Here is a 23,050-nt window from a genome sequence, read left to right as displayed (position 1 = left end):
AAAAATTTATTTTTATATTCAAAATTTATAATTAGAATTCACAATCTTAAAAATTTACTATTACTTGAAAACAACACAAAAATTCAATTAATTCTTGAGTTCAATTATTAAACAAAACTAAATCACAAAAACCTTGATTTAACAAGAAATTAATCAAGCAAGATTTTAACTATCATGAATTACTCAAAATTTGAAAAAAAATCTTAATAAATGAAAATCAAATCAAGTATGCAACGTGAAATTATCAAGAAATATTTAAAATGCTAAGTATATAAACGTTAAATCACAAATATATAAAATGTGAAAAAATCAAGAGATTGCAAACACAAGAACACATGAAAATACACAAAAGATTTATCAATAATAATTTCACTAAGGTAAAATTTCCATAATATACCTTATTATTCCATGGCAATAATAAGTAAATTTCACTTTACCTTACACAAGCTTGCGAAAACCTTCGTAAAATCACTTGTAGCTGCTTTAGATTCACAAAACACACCTTTTATTTGGAAGCAGTTACTTTTCCTATGATCAGATCTCAAAAGCTAAGAATAACACCAGGGACCACAAATATATTGTGTTAAAATTACTCTCTTTTAAAGAGAGAGAGAGAGAGAGAGAGAGAGAACCAAACTGATCAGTCTGTAAAATCAGAATGAGTAAATCTGAGGATTCCAGTAGAAAATGAAGCAGATGACGTCATTAAGGCATTTTGGGAATGAGATACAAGAGAAGGTTCTAGAAGGAACCAAAACATTTTGAACTGCAACCTTCCAAAACATGGTGTAATTGATCAAGACATGTGCTCTTACTCTCAAAAGGGCATACATGATCAGAGCCATTTCAAAATCAATCGTCTTCTTCTCGTATAGGACAAAGCTTTTACAGAAACCTTAACATGATCAAACAGACTACAAGTGGCTAACTATGACTGGCATGTTTTAAAAACAAAACGAAAAACCAGAGTTGGTTTCCAGAAAGGGGCAGTGATTGTTATCTCGACTTGCCATCACGTAACCGAAAACAAAGCTCTCTCTTATCTGAACTGATGACGGATGGCACATCTGGTCGAAAACTTGAATATCTCTCCCGCTACAATGCTATTATCAGGAAAGATATTATTAATTCTAAATTATTAATTCTAAATTACGCTGTTAGGTTATCTAAATCACTAGCTCTTTTGAGGTCTGACCTTACACTACATATGATATCTCAACAATTATTATTACTACACATAACACAAGATAAACAGAAGAGTAAATATATCAAAACTATGGAAAGACTACATATTACAAGGCAACATCATGAATATATATATATATATATAAAACAAAAATAATATAACATAAATATAAACAAAAAATAATATAACATAAATATATATATATGTGTGTGTGTGTATGTATGTATATATATATATATATATATATATATATATATATATATATATATATATAGTATATATATATATATATATAGTATATATATATATATATATATATATATATATATATATATATATATATATATATACACATACACACACACACACACACACATATATATATATATATATATATATATATATATATATATATATATATTTATGTTATATTATTTTTTGTTTTAAGCTTTCTAACACAGTCTTTTTTATAACTTCAAAAATCCGCAAGTATCAATCACTCTTCTGAGTCCATGCATCAGTAAGAACTATAATGACTTTCATCACTATGGCTAGTTTCTAATATAATACAAAATATGTGTATTCTTACACAAAAGCTGACTACGAGAATGAAGATGCAAATATCAAACTGCTCTACACATTATTGAGGAGACTGGGGAAATAACATAAAACATTAAATTCTTCACAACCTATAAACTGTAGGTGAGCTTGAAACTTTGTAATTCAACTATAAATACTGACTCTTTTTAACTTTGGAACAACAACCAAAAATCCATTGAACCACAATCTACTGGATACTTTGAGTAAACAAATAATCAGCTTGAACAAACTATGATTACTTTATCTGAACTGAAATTACTCTAGCTATATTCAGTGCCAGGGATTCAGTAATTTATGGAACTGGCAGCCATGACATTTTAATTGAAGTTCCATGAGGATTACAAACCTTTAGGGCAATAATATATCAGGGTGACTGGGAACAAGAATAATTTACTGAGAGTGAATCATTGTTGTACGTTATACCCAAATTTACAATATAATTAATCTAAAAATCACTCATAAAATGTGTGTTATGCTTAATACTCCTTTAAATGCAAAATATCAAGTTACAAAAAAATTTGTAGGATGGGTATCTTAAATCACTGAAGTAGAAAGAATTATTTTGCACAGCCTTTGATTTATCACAATTTTTCCTGATTTTTCCCTCAGGATTTCTCACCGAGAATGAAGTGTCAGGCCCTTCACTGTTGTCCAGGATGATATTCCTAGGTTCTTCTCTTGTTCGAGCATCGGCTTGTGCTGGTGCTTTTCTCTCGTTCTACCATCAGCTTGTGCTGCTTATATCTTATTCTTCCATCGGCTTGTGCTGGTGCTTTTCTCTTGTTCTACCACCCACTTGTGCTGGTGCTTTTCTCTTGTTCTACCACCAGCTTGTGCTGGTGCTTTTCTCTTGTTCTACCACCCACTTGTGCTGGTGCTTTTCTCTTGTTCTACCACCAGCTTGTGCTGGTGCTTTTCTCTCGTTCTACCATCAGCTTGTGCTGCTTATATCTTATTCTTCCATCGGCTTGTGCTGGTGCTTTTCTCTTGTTCTACCACCCACTTGTGCTGGTGCTTTTCTCTTGTTCTACCACCAGCTTGTGCTGGTGCTTTTCTCTTGTTATACCACCCACTTGTGCTGGTGCTTTTCTCTTGTTCTACCACCAGCTTGTGCTGGTGCTTTCCTCTTGCTCTACCACCAGCTTGAGCTGGTGCTTTTCTCTTGTTCTACTATTAGCCTGTGCTGGTGCTTTTCTCTTGTTCTACTATCAGCTTGTGCTGGTGCTTTTCTCTTGTTCTACTATCAGCTTGTGCTGGTGCTTAGTATTCTTCTGAAAGCAAAACCTCATAAACAACAATTATTGTGCATCCTTCACCATGTGAATAGTTTCTATCAGCAAGGTATCAAGCTCCAGTCAGAGTTCACAGGCAAAGTCACTCTCAAAATTGAGGGTGTGCATAATGGCTGGACAAAAAAATTTCTCACCCTTGGAGTGAAAATGAGCTGACATGGTTGTAATTACATCAAAGTTCAAATTGACACGCTAGAATGGAATGTTTAAGTATTTTGCTTTCAACTGCTGTGGTGGTGAGGCACAGCTCATATTCAGCTACTGCAGTGGTGATGCACACCTTACATTCAGCTACTGCGGTGATGAGGCACAGACAATGTTCTACTGCTGTGATAAGGCACAACTTATGTTAAGCTACTATGGTGGTAAGAACGGCTTAAGTTCAGCTACTGCGATAATGAGGCATAACTTATACTCAGCTGTTGCAGTGCTGAGACACAGCTTATATTAAGCTATTGCAGTGGCGAGGCACAGCTTATGTTTAGCTACTGCAGTAGTGAGACAGAGCTTATGTTCAGCTGCTGCGGTAATGAGGCACAGCTTATGTTCAGCTACTGTGGTGATGAGCAACAGCTTATGTTCAGCTACTGTAGAGGTGAGGCACAGCTTAAGTTTAGCTAATGCAGCAATGATGCAAATCTTATAGTCAGATACTGTGGTGGTGAGGGACAGCTTATATTCAGCTACTGTGGTGGTGAGGCACAGCTTATGTTTAGCTACTGCAGTAGTGAGGCACGACTTACGTTCAGTTACTGCAGTGGTGAGTGAGGCACAGTTTATATTCAGTTACTGCAGTGATGAGGCACAGCTTATGTTCAGCTACTTTGGTGGTGAGGCACAGCTTATATTCAGCTACTGCAGTGGTGAGGCACAGTTTATGTTTAGCTACTGCGCTAGTGAGGCACGACTTATGTTCAGTTAACGCAGTGGTGAGGCACAGCTTAATTCAGTTACTGCAGTGGTGAGGCACAGCTTATGTTCAGCTACTTTGGTGGTGAGACACAGTTATATTCAGCTATTGCAGTGGTGAGGCACAGCATAAGTTCAGCTACTGTGGTAGTGAGGCACAGTTTATGTTAAGCTACAGTGGTAATGAGACACAGCTTATGTTCTGTTACTGCAGTGGTGAGGTACACTTATGTTCAACTACTGTGATGGTGAGGCGCAGCTTAAATTCAGCTACTGTGATAATACAAATTATGTTCTGCTACTGCAGTGGTGAGGTACAGCTTATGTTCAGCTCCTGTGATGGTGAGGCACAGTTTGTTTAGCTACTGCGGTGATGAGGCACATCTTACATTCAGCTACTGTGGCAATGAAGCCCAGATTATGTGCAGCTACTGCAGTGGTGAGGCACTGATTATGTTCAGCTACTGCAGTGGTGAGGCACGGCTTATGTTCAGCTACTGTGTGGTGAGGCAAAGCTTATATTCAGCTACTGCAGTGGTGAGGCACGGCTTATGTTTAGCTACTGCGGTGGTGAGGCACAACTTATGTTCAGCTACTGTAGTGATGAGGCACAGATTGTGGCAAGCTACTGCAATAGTGAGGCACAGTTTACGTTAACAGTGTTTCCTCGAGTTTCACCTCTACTCTCCTCACCGCCTATTCTGACGTGCAGATTCGTTTCATACTTCTTCATGGTGAAATGGTTACTTTAACACGACCGATTATGACATTGTGGTTGGAGGTCAAAGGGGAAAAAATGGAGGTCGTTGCCCGTTGCCCTAGAAAGGAGGTTTAATTTCACATAATCGGTATGTCCTGGAACAACAATGGTGGAAGGGTTTCCCTTGCATCTCCTGGTGAATCCGGTGTTTTCCTTATGAGGTGCGATATTTAGTGCAGCTTGACGCCCATTGCTCTGCCAAAGCGGAAGTCTCGAGGGAAAGTGCTTTTGTAGCGATGTCCAACAAAGGCATCTTCAAAATTAGTTGGAGTCTTCGGGGAAGAGAGATGGAATGGAAGGTTCGAAGGAGAATTGAATACCCTTAAAACTGAGTTTGATCCATAGTGGAGCCAAGCAAGCATTAGGCTGTCAAAACACTGCATGAGGCTTGCGACAAGTTAGAATGAGAATACAAAATAAAAAGTGAGATACCAGTTATCTTTTTAATAATAAAATTCGCCCCCTTTATTCATAATTAATTATTTAAAATGTTTTTTTCAAACTATTGAAAGATAAAACATATATGAAGTGAACGTAAGTTACCGAAGATTCCTAAAATTAACGTTTCCATAATTATATATATATATATATATATATATATATATATATATATATATATATATATATATATATATATATATATATATATATATATATATATTTACATATATTTACAGTATATATACATATATTTATACATATATAATATATATATATATATATATATATATATATATATATATATGTGTGTGTGTGTGTGTGTGTGTGTGTGTGTGTGTGTGTGTGTGAGTGTTTGGCATGAGTCTGTTTATGTTTATTTATGCACTTTGACATGGCTAAGGTTTTAGCCATACATACATGCATATGCTCACAGCAAGATGTATTGACACAAAAACATAATGTGGAGCCATTCCATATTGTAACTGTATTGGAAAACATTTGATAAAAGTCAGCTTCCCCGGAATTGCAAAAGATTGTTAAAAGTTGCCGAAAAGGAAATTGAAAATCTGACGGCGAAGCCATCTTGCTTCCTATACATTTTTCTTATTAAAGTTTTATCGAAGTTTTAGCATTTTGCCGTCGTCGCTGCATGGAGGCATCTATGCGAGCCACCAACTTTCAATTTGTCGCTTCCGCTTTCTTTGAAATGATAATGGATCGCAATAACCAGAGTAATAACAATAACAACAGCAACAACAAAAAAATAATAATAATAAGAGGTATTTGCAGAGTAGTCGAACATTTTACATAATGGTATATATTACTAATCCTTATTCTACGTTAAGCTGTCTCCACACTCATCCTTCAACTGCCGAGTCATGGATGAGTCCCCTGAGTAGAAAACTGGTCCTTTCATGAACTACACAGAAAGTAATCAGCAGCACGTCAATGGGTCCCATAAACACACCGCACCACTCATCTCTTGCGGACTCTTTCATTCCATCTATCCGGCCCTTCCCAGGTGTTCCTCTACTCTTTTCTCCCAACACCTAAAAAATGGATACTCTTTCCACCAACCGATCGTCTACCATACTTCCCGCACAACCAAACCACTTCAAAACATCCTATTCCATTGTTACATTTTTTCGAACAATTTTATCATTTATATTGTGTGTTTTCACGTTTTTCACCCTCGTATTTCCTTTTATTCCATCTCTACGGCTTCAGCTTTTTTCCTAGCTTTTGTATTTACCTTCCACAATCACTTCCATAAAGATGAGTTGGGTCGACAATTCCTTTACACATTCTAGCTTTTGGCATTCATTGACACTAGATTTTTTCTCCCTGTCTTTTGCACACTTCTTTGTACCTTCCCTGTTTCATCTATTCAGACTCACCTCCTCTCTCATCCTGCCACCATCCTGAATATTTACTTCCACAACTCTATCCCACACTCATTGCCCCATCTTGTCGGTTTTCATTTACTCTCGTAACTTTTCTCTAATTCACATTTACTCTTAACTTTCTTCTTCTTAGAGCCTCAAATGCTATTCTGATCCCGGAGTTACCTACAACTACAGCTAAATCTCTGACTTCTTGCAGCATTCGTTCCATAAAGACATTAAACAACCATGAACACAACACATCCTTTTCTCAGGTTCAGTTTTACACCAAAGCTGTCTCTCTCCTCGCTACAAATTATAAGGCATGGTCCACTTCCATCGTAAAACTTTTTATTACTCTCACGAGCATATGTTTTATACCATACATCACTAACAATCACATCACCTCTATATCAACTTTGTCATAAGCCTTTTCTAGGTCCATCCATGGCACATACAGCTTTTAGCCTTTATTTATGTCAAATATCGGATTACATCTCTAACTACGGGTACAGTAATATTATTAGCATCATTTTTATGTTATTACTATTATCGTTGCTGGTGTCGGTTTTGTCGCTGAAGTTGTTATTATTTAAGTAATACAGATATGGAACTGAAACTACTATTCATTTGAGCTTTAGAAATTATGTAATGTGAATTACTGTATAAGTTTTATTAAATTTTTTAATTCAATAACAACAGAATGTTCGTTACCTTTATAAACAAGTAGTTTTACACCCGTACAAATTCCAGTGACCGCAGTAGCTTATGCTCCATTATGCATACCCTTTTCATGCACGTAGAGTTAGTTCTCTATGAAAATATAAACATACAAACAGCAAGTTCAGAGTAACAAAAGATAGTCGCAAGATAGCGTGTTCAGTTTAGCAGAGAAGTTAGCGTCTTTAAAACTTTGATAGTAGATGTGAACTGTAGGTAAACACATTAACCTGTAATTAAGTGACGGAATCAAGACATGAACCCCACGAAACCTGTAGTTTGATTTTTTTCTACGTGACTGTACCCTTTGTTTGGTGGGTTTTATCTGTTTGGTTTTGTGATACAAAGTAGTTGTTTATTCTCCCTAACATCCTCCGATTCAAAATAACTTCACATCAGCAGGAAGGATGTTTTTTGCATAGTTTGCATTAGGGCTAAGTCAGGTCGGTAGCTTTTCTGTAAACAAGTCTATATTATCAGTCAGCCAGGAAAGTTCTATTCTCTTCGCACCACTTGTCAACGAAATCTTACTTACTGTCATCCTTTTCAGTTGCTCATTCGTTTACAATTGCTTTAATATAGTTTTATTTCTCTCATTTCTTATGATATGTAATTATAAATCAATAAGATATACAATTATAAATCGATAAATCAACCTCCCTCCGTGATCCTTAATATGCTGTGCTTTTTGCTTTTCACAACTTAGTCCATTCATTAATTATTTATTTTTATTTTTCAAGTCCCTTGTATACAAAAGTACTCACGCAGAATCCTAAAACAATATAAAATTGAAATACAAGTCATAAATTTTATATGATATACTGGCCTTCGCTATGCTTATCGCTTTATAAGCCAAACAAAAACGAGCGGAGTATAAACATCCGAAATCCTCACTTGTCTGTTAAATGATTTATGACTATGCATCGCAGCAGCTGAAAAATTCATTTAATCTCCAACGTCGCAGGACTTAGGTATGCAAAAAAAGACAATAAAAACTCCAGAAACTAGACGCAGAGATTAAAAATAAAATTTTCAAAACTGCCGGATCACGTCTATGTATCCTCTAATCTACTCGTACAGGGGAGAACTATATGGTTTTTGGTGGGATTTTGCATGCAACTCAGTTGCAATTTAGAGCAAATCTGGAACGGGCATTCTTGATAAACTGGAAATGGTAATTATTTTACAGTTAAGCTTTGACGATTCATTATTTTTCGATAATCGGCCGACAAGACGAAACAGTTCACATTCCATTAAAAGACAATCAATTACCAAGGTCATTCCACAAAACAGGCATTAAAAACTCTTTTGTTCATGACGTAACAAAAATACCTGAGTGTTTTGAAACTGAGGCTCACGGTAAGGAGATTATACAAATTAATGCATCAGTATTGTTTTTTTCTCAAAAGTCCATTTTAATGATGTTTTTATAATTTAAGAAAATCAAACTGTCATTGCTGTTGTGTACCGTAAATAAATTAGTACCATTTAGCCTGTTGGCAACATCCTTGATATCCAAGGTGTACTGAAAGCCTTCAGTTGTTCTTACAGTAGCTTTTGAAACAGTGTTTCACAACTTGCATGTAAATTATGCGCTAATTTTGAGGACACCGCCGTATACCACTCCTGAAACCGAATTTATGACTACATAAACTGTTACAAAGGGAGGGAAATTGGGAAGCGAGATCGGTATTTAGCTCTTCCCTTTCCCCAAAGAAATACGGACGAATCTTCTGCCTTATTTGCATCGACATCGGTGTCATTTCCTCCTTACCGGAATGTTTAGTTTACATATTATGGTCGCAAACCGACGGAGGTGATACTTTATGCAACCCCAGAGAGACGTTTTGGAATGACTCTCTCTCTCTCTCTCTCTCTCTCTCTCTCTCTCTCTCTCTCTCTCTCTCTCTCAAGAGACGATATTAGAATGGCAACACTGTCACAACAAACAACAAGCTGGTCACATACTTGTGGGGGGGGGAGAGAAGGGTGGAAACCAACCAAAAGAGAATTTGGAATAAATAAAGTGAACTGAAAATTGAATAAATCGTAATCGACAGATAAATCTGATTTAGTACTACATCAACGTTCACAACAAAGAGAAATAATTGAAATCCGTGTTGAAAAGAATCAAAGGAATTTTTTTTAAATAAATAAAATTTTGCACAGCGTATTTTAAACGGAAATTTATATCAGTGCTAACATCAAAGAAAACCTAAGCAAACAAGCATGCATATAATTCACCGCAGGATTTTCCTTTTTCAAGAACTTTCTAAAGAGCTAAGGTACACCAGCTTTTGTTTTTAAGTTTACACGTGACATCGCTGCCTAATCAGACTTTAATATAGCAAGAAAATTTTCTTGTCTATTTTATCACAAGTTTTTCAAATACTCAATATGTATTCTTTTAGACGTTTCTTGAAAGTGAAACAAACAATGCTTTTGTTAGTGTTTAAAAATTAATCTCTCTCTCTCTCTCTCTCTCTCTCTCTCTCTCTCTCTCTCTCTCTCTCTCTCTCTCTCTATATATATATATATATATATATATATATATATATATATATATATATATATATATATATATAATATATATATGTATATATACATATATATACACATACATATAAACACACACACACACACAATATAATTATATGTGTGTACGGGGACATAAAATGAGCGCAAACTTGGTATATGAGAAAATACATAAATAACAGGTAATTTTACGCAAACATATGATAAAAATATACAACCAAGCAAAATAAAATTATCTTTGTTGGTACCAAGACTATGGTAGACCAATGTAGAGGGGCACATTCTTACCAAAGTTTGGACAAACATTATTCATATGACAACCATTGGGCGTGCAGCTAAATTTGGCTGTTAAAAAGTATTACATGGACACCACGACAAAGTTTTCCAGTCAGTCAAGCAGACCTTATCTGAAGGAACGGGTTATTGAGAAGATTTAACACAAAGCATCAATATTAACTGGCCCATACTCAGTTGACATGAAAATCAGAAAGCACCCAGAGAGCATACCCTAATAACAGTCCCGGTAGACATATCATTTTGTCCACCACACTGGGTAATTTACAGAGATCTGCATGAGATCTTACGGGCTGAGAGTATGCGTACCGTCGATTTGGTTTTATGAGAGAAGGGGACTATTTGTTATTACAGCAATAATAAATAGCGATGGACCATGGGGCTGACGTTCATTATTAAACATCTGAAACATTTTTTTTCTTTTGTTTAGCATCCTGATGTTTACTTATTGCAGCAACGAATCAGCTCTTCCTTGGCCAAAAGTCTATCCTTCAAAATAGTTGGCTAGAGTCCATACACGATTTCTTGAGAGATAAACTAACAGACAGGGAAACAGCTCGTTAAACTGACAAACAACCAAAACAAATACACAAACCAGGGTCAACAGAAACTCTCTCAAACTCAGGCAGCTGAGGTAAAGCAAAACTAAGCCAATATCTTGGGTATAAAATCGTTAAAATTTTACCAGCATTATCGTGGTAATATTCCGGAGTCCCCGTGAGGGGATCATATTAAGAAATGATGTGCGAGCGAAAAAATAACGAAGATACCGCTACGAGCTTTGGAAAACAACATTCTAATTGCGTTAATGCATCGGGTTCCTCCGAGGTTTTCTCCTCCTTTCATAAAATCCCGAGTAATTCGCGACTGCTCTCTGTTCTCCGCAAGGTAACCGCTATTTGCCTGATTAAAGATTTCCCGTCATAATACTACTCCTCGTATTAATACTGAAAATTCGTGTTCTTATAATTTTCATCGATATCTTACGTCTTCATTTCGTATCATTTTGTAATATTTTGGTACGTGGTCACATTTTCCACCAAGATTTTATTTTTCTTCTTAGAATGACAAGGTGAATTTAATGCATAGATGCATACCTCGAACAAATCGAGTCAACGTAATTAAGGACTCTTAATCTTTAAAATGAAAAACAAATATTCATTTCATTATATTTTACATTTTTTAACATTGTAAATCTGAAAATTTGTACATATCTTCTTTAAGTATTATTTCATAAAATTAGTTAAGCCAAGGAATAACCAAAAACGTAAACTATTGTTTAGTTAATAGAATCTAACAAGTATTACTGCAAATTATAACACAGTTCTGTTTATCGTTAACGAACGGATGGAAATGTTTACTTACGTATTTCTTGGTTACAGCACAGACGATTTTTAAAATTAAACAATAATCCGCATGATGAATTTTCAAGCACTTTTTGTAAGATGAGTGTTAAATGTAGCAGTAACTGTATTTAACTAATTAACGATTTCAAAAGACAGCCTGTTATCACTAGTTTTCACTTTTCAAATATCAGAAAAAATGTGTATTTTGCCCATTTACGGTCAGACGGAGGTGTAGCTACAAGTTAATAAAGTTAAAAATCCTGGAAGATGAAGAGAGAAAAGATATTGTTCTGCACTTGTATGGAACTCTAGGCAACGATTGGCATTTTTCATGATAACTAATGACATCCCACATCGTTCCCTATATACCTATTCCAGTGTGGCAATTTCAGACAGCATGTATCTAAATGCTCGAACTTTTATTTTTTTAAAGATTCTAAAGCCTCCTTTAAATTGTCCTAAACTTCATTGTTTGTCTCGGTAGGACTTGTTATTGCATAGAAAGCAGAAATAACATTTCACGCTGTATTTCATGCTGTTTTGAAAATCACTAACATGCGGTACAACTTTTATTCCCGGCGCAGTGTTTACGTAGAACTACAAAAACAAACTGACATCCTTCACTATCCGTAAATTTCCTCATGGTGTAAACTTAGATATTATATTGGATTCAATATAAAGACAATTTATTATATTATATTTATTATATTATAGTCTGTAAGGCCCATTGTTGGCAAAAAAAAAGTTGAAATTCTCCAGAAAAGTATACAATCTATGGTATGCGATAGGAAAAGAGATCATTTATGGGGTAAAACAAACCGATCAAAAGTGCGTCCGATCTCTTAAAGATAGATTGCCAGGGCACGATTAAGAAACTTCAATTTCTAATTGATTTTTTTTTTTTTTTTTTTGCTTATCTATTTCAATTGTATTCTTGCTTTACTAAAGTGAAGTAAATCCAATGGCAATACTAGTGCCACTCTTTACCGTCTTCTTGTTAGTATATATCATTCTTAAATATATCGAAAAAAAATTTGGTTTCGCAAACAAATTTTTAACAGATACTATCACCTTATGACAGAATATATTTCCTTGCATTTCCTTAAATTGTCAGATATCTTCTATCTCGTGTTCCGTATGTCTATACTACTCTACCTATTGTGACTATTATTATTTCTCCTCTCTAGTTATGGACTATCGATTATGTGGAAATTTCATAACAATCTGATGGCATTTTTTGCTAAGTTAACAAGGACAAGTGCATAATAATAATAATAATAATAATAATAATAATAATAATAATAATAATAATAATAATAATAATAATAATAATTCTACACTGAAAAGTACTTGAACGCGCTCGCAAAAATACCATAATGATCATAATGAAACTCTATAAAATTGGACCATATTCATGGGCTTCACCAATAAACCTTTTAAAAAGTGAAATTCTGATCTTTTCTGCTAAACTTCAATAGATTGAAAATTGGGACACTGGTTGGTGGCCATGGTAAGGGGCTGGGAGGGTGATGGGGTGGGATGAAATTGCAGGCAACAGAAATCAATCAAAAGAGGAACAAAAGGCCAAAATGTATGGATAATAGCAGTACGTTGGTTATTACTTCCTTGTGTACATATTTGTAAGGGAGAGAGAGAGAGAGAGAGAGAGAGAGAGAGAGAGAGAGAGAGAACTAATTGCTGCCACTGGGCATCTTTCACATCACTATGCTATAAAGGGTGAGTTGCGTGTTATATCCACCGGGATGTAGTAAAATGAAAATAAGAAAAAAAAAATCATTTGCATTCCTAGTTCCCTGAAAGATATGATTTTTTTTATTACGAAAAATTATGAGCTTCATTTGAAGAGTATGATGAAAGTAATCTAATGTATAATTCTTTTGTCGCAGTGGCTTGATATATAAATAAATTAGGGAATATGTAATATACAGACTAGAAAAATGTGGATTATATAATTTTTACTTCTAATATATCATACCGCATTTTTAGTCTGAATGATAGACAGACAGACAGAGAAACTATGGTTGTGCTGTTTGGACACTATAACAATTTAACATAAGATATGTAAAGTATATTCTCTAAAACAATCAACCCATACTTCATAATTATAACAGTGGCTGCATATTATGGTGTGCTGTTTGGATAACTAATTTATAAGATATAATGGTTATGTATATATATATATGTATGTATAAATATATATATATATATTATACTATATATATATAATTTATTTATTTTTATCTATATATTTTATACATTATATATATACATATATATATATATATATATATATATATATATATATATATATATATATATATATATATATATATATATATATATATATATATAAATATAATATATATATATAATTATATGTATATATATATAAATTAATTACCACATATTTATACTTAAAATAGCCACACAACCATCTCAGCTTCTCCACTTCCTCACACTTCATGGATACAATTACCCCTGCAAGCCTCGAATACAGATGGGGAACATAATATGAAGAAACCCTAATTTAGGTAGTGGGATTCGTAGCAACACGCTGCCTTAGGGTGACGTTACCTAAACCAGTCTACCAAGACAAAAATTTTTTTTTTTTTCTGATTTTGGCCGCTGGCTGGATCAGAATCTTTATAGGTTCCCCATTAGGTCTGCATGGTATGTTTAGTTATAATACAGAGTTCAAGATTTAGTTATAATACAGTTCAAGATTTAGTTATAATACAGAGTTCAAGACTTAGTTATAATACAGTTAAAGATTTAGTTATAATACAGAGTTCAAGAGTACCATTAGGATGGTTGTCTTCTTCAATATTATTGCCTATTACTGTTTTCACAACTGTTTTTAGCTCTAAGTATTTTATTACTGTTTTCACAACTGTTTTTAGCTCTAAGTATTTTGTATACTGAAATTAATAAATGAAAATGCTGCAATACGAATTCTACATGTCAAATATATTAATGTTTTTATGTATTTTCGGCAACTGAACTAACGTTATTGCTTCAGTTATTCTGCAATTGAAAATGCATGTATGTATTTATAGTTACACTAACATATACGCAGACACTACAAGGGATACCGTTGCATTCATATTAGCTCGTACAGACTGCTTACAACAAGCATCACCAATCGGACAATTACATAAAAACAAAGTGTTCCTGAAGAAAGATAGAAATTCAAACATTCAGCCAGTTTAAAACACACACACATATGTATATATACATATATATATATATATATATATATATATATATATATATATATATATATATATATATATATATATATATATATATATATAGTGAATGTTTCGGACGCTAGGTACGTTTCCTTATTTGTAACTTTTTATTTACATAAATGAGCTACATAATGCCAAAAAAACACTACTTGGAGTTATTTGCCTCAGTTAATTTAGAATAACTGCATTTGCTTGCGAGGAAGTTATTCTAATTAACGAATTTCGCAGGCTACGAAACATTTTATCGTGGCTGAGATGATGTCCGTGGTGACGAGTTTCTCCCAAACCTAGGGCTATTCCTACCAGTTTCTTTAAGATCCGTTTGTCCATTCCTAAATTATCCTGTTAATACGCCCACATGTTTGCATGCGCAAACGCACAGACCCATGGATGGAAACAACTCCTGCCAACTTCGTTGGTGAAGGTAAAATTAAACGAATGACCTTTAAGAGAATAACGAGTAAAAAGCCTAGCTGCAACATCGCCCAGGTGATGAGAGGATTACTCCCACTTATAATGTGTCATTGGCATAAAATATTGAAAAATAAAGGTTCGGAGCGATGACATTTCTCTCCTTTCAAGATTATGGATCGTTTAGTGGTACTGCGTTACTCTCATGAAATAAGGGATTTTCGTATACTTTCTAGGTGATAACGGAAATAAAACTAGACGTGTTTTAAACAACTGACCACATTACTAAATTTCGAATAAGTAATCTGCTACAGAAGACTGAAAGATTACTGTTGTTTACAGGAATTATAAGTTGCCGGACTAAGCAAGCTAGTGGTGACATATTAATTAAAAGACCTCTTTGCAAAGATTATTAAACCGATAAAACAGTTTCCATTATCGTAGTACTATGGTATACGAAGGTGCTATTATATGAGGTTATACATCGAGTGAACAACTTGGGACTGAATTCGGGCAATTTATTTTACACAAAGATATTTCTTTGTGTAAAACAACAAGAGATCCCATGAATATTGCCGTATATCCGGAAAGAAGGTAGGAACTACGCAAAAAATTAAGTTTAACCCTTGCTGCAACATTTTTTGTTGTGTTGCTGAAAGTTTAATTTTTTTATTTTCTTAAAATAATGACCCCGGTTTACGTATGACCAGGGTCACCTGGTACAAGACTTTATTGATTGGCTCACTGCGTACGCGTGACTAAGAATAGGTTACGGTTTCATTGATTTAATAATTACTTTGATGCGTTATGTCACGTTATATAAATTCACTAAAACATCTTTCTTCATTTCAACTCATTATTATTTTCAATTTCAAACAGATATCTGTGTAAGTGCGTTGAAATACAGCATGTAATAATTTTTCTTGAAAGGCCGAACCATGGATAATTCGGGCTTAGGATTGCCATGTAATCTTATACACGAAGAAAGCATGCTTACTTGAGAATAAAATATATTTACGTTCAAATTCAGCAAATGGAAAGCAGTTAGATCCCCAAATACCAAGTCATGCTGTTTTAACGTCAGAACATAGAGAGAAAGAAGAGAGAGAGAGAGAGAGAGAGAGAGAGAGAGAGAGAGAGAGAGAGAGAGAGAGAGAGAGAAGAACTACTGTTGACAGAGTAATAAATCTGGGTCCGAAGTTTATCTATGAAACATCGTGCAGTGCAAAGCGAAATTATCTGTAAACACACACATAAACTACAGCAGAATATAAATTGCACTAATAAGGTAAAACAATCAGAATGCGCACGATTCCTTAGAATAACAATGAACACTAGAGAACAGTTCTGCTAAAGCAAAGTGCCTATGTACTGAAATATCCTTAAAGACATCAACTTATCGGACAATAATTAAACTGTATTACAGGGGATTTATTGCAAATACTTTGTATCATTTTAATAGAAGCGCAGTTCCTCCGCTACAACGAGATCAACACAATTTTTGAGGCCTTCTCTTTAGGATTATCATTCAAACTACTGTACTGTCAACAGCATTGCAGTATAATAGTGATGGTCTGTTACTGTCTGGTAAAATGCTATAGGCTTTCTAATTCTGAAAGGAGAAGTAAACCATAAGTCTTGCTAAAGCATTATAACTCATTCACAAAAAATAAAACAAGCTTATTGGACGCTGTGCAGTTCGACCTACATTTTTAGTATCAGTGTTTTAAAATAATTCTAATTAGATTAAATATTCTCTGGATGTCTCATTTGTTGTAAATGGGGAATTAACCATTTTGATTAAAAGGACGAGTACACTGTTAAATCATGATCGAATTTCATTATATTTACAACTTCTCAATTTCATTGAAAATTAACGTACGTCACATAAACACTTGCTGAATACCATTTGAAGCCACCATGTCGAGGAGGAAATTACAGCACTATGAAATATACATACACGTGTCCACATGCATACACACATATGTATATATATATATATATATATATATATATATATATATATATATATATATATATACATACACGCATATATAACATTAAGCCACAAGTATCGTTAAATATCGAAGTCATTACCCTAGAGAAAAACATAAGACACCCAAGTTGGATTATAATTGATAAGGGCATTTATCATGGCTAGAATCGAACCCGGGCAGATGCACTTAATCATAATTTCCTCTTGGGAGTAAACTACTCCTCGGGTATTTTCGATGTTAAAAGGTATTTCTGGCTTATTATTGATGGATATAAAAGTCACGTAAGTGACACACACACACAACAATATATATATATATATATATATATATATATATATATATATATATATATATATATATATATATATATATATATATATATATATATATATATATATATATATATATATATATATATATATATATATATATATATATATATATATATATATATATATATATATACATACATACATGTAATCATACATAGGTTTGCTGAAATATATATATATATAAACAAAGCCATAACACCTTCTAAAACATATAGACACCTATCTCGAACTGTCAACACAGTTCTCCTCGCTGCTGGGAGAAAGGGGCTATTTGGTAACATGTACACATTCGCTATCTATATGTCAGGCAGGGCATATATATATATATACCGCCAAATCCAAGTCCTTCAAAAGAAGGCATATATATATATAATGGGAAAAAATATTAAAAACGATGAAGAAGATATATATATATACTGTATATATATATATTAACACACAACCTTTTGTGTCTCTCAAAAACCATTTCCTGTAATGTAAATGGAAATTCAAATTATCTGAGTTCTTGGTCACTAATTAAGTAACCACGGGGTCATCAGAACCAAGGAAAATGAATTTCGCAATCAAGACTTTCATATGTGAAGGAAAAGCGTATTTCATTTCCAAGGTGGTGCCTGAGGATGCGCGGTCTACCAAAACTATTGCCTTCGTAAATAAAGATAGGTCTCCTTAGCAAAATTATTTGTTTGTAAGTTTCTATAAATGTAAAGTCTGAGAAGCTAAGACATTTGCTCTGCGCGTGTTTTGCGATTCTGAAATCGTTTTGCTATGCAAAATATAATAGGAGGTAATGGTGAGCACAGCCCAAATCAAAAGTAATAATAATAATACCAATAATAATAATAATGATAATATAATTAACCCCTTTCGTTGTAGGGGGATATGGATGCAGGCGAGTATTTTTTTTTCTTTTTCTATGACCAGGGTACAAGAAGTAACGTTACAAATGAGGCTGTATAAAGGGAAATGACGTTTCCTTCTTAAGCAGAAAGACATGCTCCTGACGAATGTATGGAATGCATTGTTATTACAGAAGTTTTTATTGTTATTGTTGTTGTTTTAGATAAAGTCAGTATCAATTTTTCAAGCGCCCTTGCTGCCAGAGCAGACTTTTAGAGGAATTACAACCTGGGGAAGGGAAAAGAATACTTGGTCACATGGAAAGGAAGATAGGGCAGGGGGTATTGAAACACCCTTGACTCTTACGGTACCCATCAGTTAGAGAACAAGATTTACAGAAGCACACATTGGTAGTCAAGGAAGCCAGGATGGAAAGGGAAAACATTTTTAAGAAAAGAAAACGTCCTGGTAGAAAAATGGAACGACAGGCATAAAAAAATAATAATTTTTATTATAAAAACTGAAAAATCTTACAAAAAATTAATTGGAATTTGATCTGTAGTTATGATTAAGTGAAAGGTATAGAAATACCAGTTTGTTTTCAGTCTCGAACAATGAGGGAACATAAAAATCAATGACGAAAAAAAATATAGGAGTGAAAGAAGGAAAACTCTACGGGAGGGGCTCGTCATATTTCAGTTATCAGCTCGAGTAGTAGTTATAAAATAGTTCTGGTCAAAAGTTGACGGTTTGCGGGGGAAAGCAGCCATTATTCAAGAACAACAATTGCTTAAACGGTCATTACCGACGAGGAAGTGAGTTTAAAGCAAGATTAAAAGGATAAAAGGATGCTACGTACCAGACTACAGATGGAGGGAGTTCCTCCCTCGGGAAATCTTTTGCATCATTTATTATGCTTCTACTGAGAGTTTCTCTTATTTTGCTCGTTTTTAAAACAAGTATTTTATAAACCAGACAGCTGCGTTGTCTTGAGATAATCTGAAGTTGTATAATTAAGTCAGAGTGCTTTTAGTCAGTTGGTAATATAATGACAGCTGACTCCCAGGGAGAAGAAGGAACAGGAGAGGAGGGTGGAAAGGTAAACAGAACAACAGGACTGAGGAAGGGAGGGTGGATGAATGGAATGCAGTTACATGGAAGCATTGCCATGATAACAGATGATGTGCGCTGGCTTCAGCCTTGTGCTTTTTCCTTGCTGTTGACTCAGATTTTGGCTTTGAAGGCGAGGCTGCCAAAGGCATTGACCTTGGTGGTCTTTGCACTTGAATGCATCCTTTTCCGCTTTGCAATCAGGTCAAGCCTAACTCTTTATCTTTTGATCTATACATGCTGAGGTAACCAGCAGTAAGGTCAGCTTGGCACTGTAGTTCTTGTTTTTTTAAACTTAGCAATCACCAGATAAATGTCATGCTGAGGGCTCCCAATACCACAAATGAGAACCTGTGCAGCGGTCCCTGTGGTGTCTATATTTATGGCAAAAGTAGCACCTTAAAGGCTCAGTAGCTTAATTTTCTGTGCAAATGTTTCCCCAAAATTTATGGCAACTTTGCTTGACACAGGTTCTTCAAAGGTCAGGAACACTTTCTCTGTTGAACGGGGCCGGGAAGCAAGCATCTGATATCGACATATCATAGCTGTTGTATGTTTTTCATTGTATCTAGCTGTAGGAAACTGCTGATCTCTTTCAGTATCAATAGTTTGTTGGTCATAGGTACTAATGGCAAATTCTCTTCACATATTAATCTTGATAACTGTGGTCAAAGTTCTCCCGAGGGTAATTGGGAAGAGAGTCCTGGTGATTTTACACGAGGAGTTTACTCGTAATTTATGTAATGACTCTACAAACGAGAGGCAGCTGATAAGTGCGAATCCTCAAAGTCTTTCTAATGGTATCATCTTGAACGCAGCATGAAATTTCAAAGAGGGGCACATTATGTTCAATTATGTAATTGCTGGGGTATCCACGACTGGAGCATCGATAGTGATAGACCAAGTTCGTTCTCTTCAATGATTAGTGCTCATTACGAGGCTACAGGTATGGTTACTGTTGTAATAAATGATATGTTTTATGATTTTGTCTGAATAAGAAGGGGTGACATTGGAGGCAGTGATGTCTGTGAAGGTACGCTCATACTCTCAATACTAAAAGCTTATAATTTCCGATGCATTGTACTGGTGGATGGTGGGAAGGAGTTGCTTAGGTGTTTCAAATATCGAAAATCTTCCTGATATCTTTACCTACATCACGATTGAGGAAGACATTATTGATTAGAATTTATGCTGCCGAGTCTCTTGATAGGGACTGTTCCAGGCTCAGTAGAAGCAATAGGTTTTTGTACGTTTACAATCCTGATCTCAACACTCAATCCTGTGTTCTGGGTTAAGAGGACGTCGAGAAAAATAAGCTTCCCCTCTATGCTACATCCCTCGAACGCCCTGGGAAGATTGTTGATCTTGTGATGGTAATTTCATCTGACAAAGGTGTCGGTGACACACCTGACAAATCATTGGTTCAGGTATATATATATATATATATATATATATATATATATATATATATATATATATATATATATATATATATATATATATATATATATATATATATATAAAGCATGTTTACCGATCATGCTTACACAAAATTTGGCTAAGTGGGTTTCCCAATGGAGAATCCACAACCAAACTAGCTCTCTCGGTATATGGCCTACGTGATTGATGAAAGAGCTTTCTTTGAATGCATATTCAGTAAGGATCTAAGGATTTGCTCGATGATGTTAAACTTAGTAGTATCATCCCATTAGACCAAATCGATCATATAGTAAACAGTCTCATCCACAAGCTCATTGAGAATAAGTACCCGGATTAAGAATCTCAGAACCCCGTACAAGCAGCTCACCTCCACCCTAACTCCTCATAGACACGTACACTCACTCACACACACACACGCACACACACACACACACACACACACACACACACACACGAATATCTTCCCAAAGAACAATAACAATAACCATTTCCGGCTCCCACGGTCATCGAGACCACAGGAGCGTAACTCTCGCATCTTGAGATTCACAATGACGTCACTGTGACCAATTTCCGTTTGGTAACTTTACATAATACCAACAGAACCTAAATTGTCTTGACTTACAGGCTGTTCTATGATGATGAGCCTGTGCTGGCATATGGCCAGCTTGATCTTATACATCGACAACAACGCTAATCCATTGTACTGAGTAGCTTACTGCGATCATGTCTTGCTCAAGGACAAAACGTTACCTGCCTTTAGTATTCCTAGTTAGTTGCAGTATGAAGAAAAAGCAACATCCCCTACGGTGTCAGTGCCTTCTGCGATGAAATGAATATAGGTCAACGGCTGAATGGCTTATGGACCACAGAGACACAAATGGCAAGAAAAACAGAAAAAGTGAAATATAACATTAACTCTGCAGATTGAGTCATTAAGGTTTCTTTCTTGCTAATAATAATAAACTTCAAAACACATAGCGCTTGGTTACAGTCATTTCTACTAGTTTTACACATGTTATTTGATAGAATAGATTAGTTTCTGAACTCCAGATATCTACTGTATAAATAGTATCAGTTATTTTCTATTCTATTTAACCATGATGCTGCAGAATACAAACACAAAAGTGCATATATATATATATGTATATATATATATATATATATATATATATATATATATATATATATATATATATATATATGTGTGTGTGTGTATATTCATACACACATATCTACGTGTGAGTGCGCGCTTATGTTTGTACGTTAATGTATGTGTTTAAATGCATTGCGGCACAATGCAATACGCAGCGCAATATCCTGTCTCCTGTGCGATTTTCCCATTGTTTACACTGATGTCTTTACGAAGTATTCAGGGTGGTCATAGGTTGTGTGAACATGATCTAAAGGCTTCTTTTTTTCTATTTTTTATGAAAGTCAAGAATTTCAATCCGTCGCATAATTTATACTATGCTAATAAGGTTTAATTATATTTATGAAATGTGGGTCAGTGCTGTATTATGCACGTCATCAAACTAATTTTTACTTCGACATAACCAAACTTTTGTATCGATTCGCACTGGATATTAGTAACCAGTAAGGAGATTATATTTAATATCTCTTCAACAGTATCCCATTACAATGTAGTACAGACTTTGTATGATAAAATATTTGTAGGTAAAACTCATCATCCTTTTACCTATTTAAAACACTAACTATTACAACAACATCGAAACAAAGTTAGTCGGTTTTTCAAAATTAGAAATTATTTTACTCAGATGGAAATATGCTGGAAATTTTGCATGAATTTACAATGGTCGATAATTACTGAAACTCAGTACAGGACGCGTTTTTATAAAAAAAAATTAACAAATAAAAAGAATAAATTGACACTGTCTTTGTCAGTCATCAGTGGAACTGTTTGGAATTGCCCTTAAAATGTTGTTTTATTTAATTGAATTCAGGAAACTGCGATGTAAATTTATGTTACAGAATGATATGACAGTTACATCGAAACAGAGTAAAGGACACGTGTGTTAAATAAGTCAGCCAGTACTCTATACATAATGATGGGATTCCTGTGCAACATGAGGGTTTGTCTAAAAAATAAACCATTATTATTGGATGCCGGACTCACGCCATAATTTCCTTATAGGTTAAGCCGTTTTTCATAACTGCCACTCACA

The 23,050-nt window shown here is 34.6% G+C and overlaps 1 long non-coding RNA gene across 1 annotated transcript in view; it reads right to left on the bottom strand.

Moving 5' to 3' along the window:
- The window catches only part of LOC136834951 (uncharacterized), a 207,905-nt gene that overhangs the window by 119,022 nt on the left and 65,833 nt on the right, over positions 1–23,050 (bottom strand). The window lies entirely within an intron of this gene.

The sequence above is a fragment of the Macrobrachium rosenbergii genome, chromosome 4, assembly GCF_040412425.1.
Source record: "Macrobrachium rosenbergii isolate ZJJX-2024 chromosome 4, ASM4041242v1, whole genome shotgun sequence".
NCBI classification, from domain to species: Eukaryota; Metazoa; Arthropoda; class Malacostraca; order Decapoda; family Palaemonidae; genus Macrobrachium; species Macrobrachium rosenbergii.
Note: the sequence above shows the minus strand (reverse complement) of the source record. Positions and strands in the feature narration are given on the sequence as shown.